Source organism: Podarcis gaigeae (genome assembly GCF_964106915.1).
Source record: "Podarcis gaigeae genome assembly, chromosome: W".
Classification (NCBI taxonomy): domain Eukaryota; kingdom Metazoa; phylum Chordata; class Lepidosauria; order Squamata; family Lacertidae; genus Podarcis; species Podarcis gaigeae.
Window position 1 is genome coordinate 28843458 of NC_139695.1, and position 3161 is coordinate 28846618.

Consider the following 3161-nt stretch of genomic DNA (forward strand, 5'->3'; position numbering starts at 1 on the left):
GGTGACTCGGCGGGCACCATAAGCGCCCTCCTGACTCGTGAAGGAGCCTTTTTAAAGGCTACGGATCGGGTGCCAGGGAGTGGCGTGGTGCTGTGAGTCCTTCGCTTCCCCTGCCGAGCGAAGCCGCAAGCCATTCTTCGGTCAGCGCTGACTTCTTCCTATTAAATTTGGACTTAAAAGCAAGAACAACAACCCGTGAGTAATTTGAAAATTGGATTACAATATATTTGGCTTTGGATTTGGCACGAGCGGGGGAGCTGAAAAAAAGGAAGTCCGTCTCCCCCCTATTGTAAACAGCTCAAAGCAAGGACCTGTCAACTAAGGTCGCGGGAAGAGCTGCCGGGATTGGATAAAGATACAAATTCCACGGATTTAAAAGGACTAAGCTAATGTGCTGGAGGACTAGAGTTTACTTTATTTGAATTAAGTACCATTCTTCTCAAGCCCGGGAGTAACCCAAGTCAAGAGCCTGCTGAGGATTTATAGAAACCTTTGACAGCTGTCAAATTAGCTATCAAAGTTGGAAGAATTGAAAGTTGAAACTTTAACCGGTTATATCGTTACAAAATATTGAAAACAAAGAAAGATTGTTACAAACAAATTTGACTTTTGGGTCGGAGGGGAAAAGAACATTAAGTAACCAGAATCCCTCTAGAGGGGATCCTTGGACATTACAAGAATGGAACTAAAACAGGGAATACAGGAAATACGTGCTGACTTGAAAAAGCTGATCTCTCTCGTGGGAAAGTTGTTAGAGATGAATGAGAAAGGCCTTGTTTTGTCTACGAGCCCCTCAAACCCGAAGTTATCTGAAGATATATTAACTGAATTGGAAAAAGACTCGTTGTTCAAAACACAGGCAGCTGGACAAGAAAAAGAACCAAAGATTGAGGAGGAGAAGACATCTGCCAAGCAGGAGGAGCTGAAAGAAGGGACGGCTGAGATGATACAGAAGAGAAAAGAGAACTGGAGATCTGCTAAGAAGAACCTTAAATTGACCAAGGTGAAAGTCGGACTAGTTGGGACATATAGATTTTGGAAACAGTGTTGGAGCACCACGTGTAAACAAGGAGGATTCATTGGAAGAATCACGGTCAGCACCGAGAAAAAATATCTTCGACCCTGGGTGTCAAGCAAGAGAGACTTCCGAAGAAACCGGCTGAAAGGGACTGAGAGAGACTTGCGCGCTCTGGACGTAAGATCACCAGGCTAAAAAGATGGACCAAATGGATTTTGGTTAGGGATGGAAACCGGGGAGGGAAGGGTGGGATCTAACAGTCCGAAGGGGGTCTGTTCTTTTTTCTTTGCTTTAGGAGTATAAAAATTATGGGTTTGTTTGTTTTTTTTATTATTATTATTATTATTATTATTATTATTATTATTATTATTATTAAAAATGGGGAATCGGTGGAGGGGAAATAGTGGCAACCTTAGGAAGGGTATATTATTTTGTTTTTTCTTTCTTTCTTTTTCTTCTTCTCTATATATAGGGCTAAGGTATATAATTTAATAAATGGCTAAGGTATAACAATGAACTAAAGTTTAATTCTATTATAAAAAATTAACTTAATTAAACTAGGGCTAAGTGATTTTAAATAAACTATGTTGTAGGATATTAAGTGGAAAACTTGCTTGAATAAACAATTGAAGATGGAATACAATAAGGGGAGGCGTGGGGAAGTCTTGAAAAGAAGTTAAGGAAAATGAACCTAAAAGGTGGAAACCTTTTTTGTTGTCTTTTGTTTGTTTGTTTTTTCCTTTTTCCTCTGGTCTTTTTACTTTTTACTTACCTCTTTTTTTTTTTTTTTTCTGCTCTGTTATTTGTAACCTTTTGAAAAATTTAATAAAGATTATTATTAAAATAAAATAAAATTGCGAGGGCTTTCAGACTAGGAAAAGGAGGAAAGAAGATTAAAATAAGGGATTGTCTGATTACCCTCCAATCTAAAGAAGAAAGAGATAAAATTTTGGGTTTACATTTCCAGAATCCTTTGATAATTCTGCAATCAAGAGTGGAAATTTTTAAAGACATACCGAAACATCTTTTGGATCTTAGATCCAATTTTGGAGACCTGGTTGCCCTTCTGAGAAAGAACAAAATTATTTTCAGGTGGGAATTCCCCCAAGGCCTATCTTTTAGCTACAAAGGAAAAAAGATAAAAATAAGATCAGTGGAGGAAAAAGACAAATTTCTGGGAAAGCACGAAGAAGACCTGCAGAAAGGACTTGGAAAGGAGCCAGAAGCTCTGGACAAGAGTTCACCAAAAAAAGGGAAATCAACGCCACTGACTGATATAGACAAACTACTGGGTGTTGTTGGAGGAGAAGCAGAGTAATTACACCATGACACTACAAGCATTAAGCTGGAATGTAAATGGACTGAACTCCCCGGAAAGGAGACAGAGAGTTTTTCATATATTAAAAAAAGAACAATTGGACTTGATTTGCCTACAAGAAACACATGTGACAAGGCTGCATGGGAAGATTTTGAGTAACAAAAGACTAGGACATGAATTTATTTCATCAGATAAAGTTAAGAAAAGAGGAGTAGTACTTTATGCAAAGGAGAGCCTGTCACCGAAATTGTTATTTGAAGATGATCAAGGAAGATTTGTTGCAATTGAAATTCAATCAGAAGGAGAGAAGTTCTTGATAGTAGGTATTTATGCACCGAATGAAGGGAAATCGGAATTTTTTAAGAAGTTACATGAAACTTTGATGGATTACCTGGACTATAATATGATTTTGATGGGAGATATGAACGGACTGGTGTCTAAAAATATGGATAAAGCCCAGAGACAGGTGGTTACAAAAGACGGCAGATTACCAAAGACGTTCTTTGATATGGCTGACAATATGGACCTTGTTGATATTTGGAGAACTAAGAACCCCCTGGGAAGAGAAGGAACTTTCTTCTCTGAAGCCAAAATGACATGGACAAGAATTGACCAAATTTGGGTAACTAGGGGGTTGGCCCCGAAGATTAAAAAAGTTGAAATTTGCCCTAAAACTTGCTCCGACCATAATGCCATGAAAATGGAAATGATATTAACACCAGCTGGTTCCTTTAGATGGAGGATGAATGACTCTTTGTTTAAGAATGAGGAAGTGACTAAAAAGGCCCCAAAAAACTTGAGAGACTACTTTGAGATAAATATGAA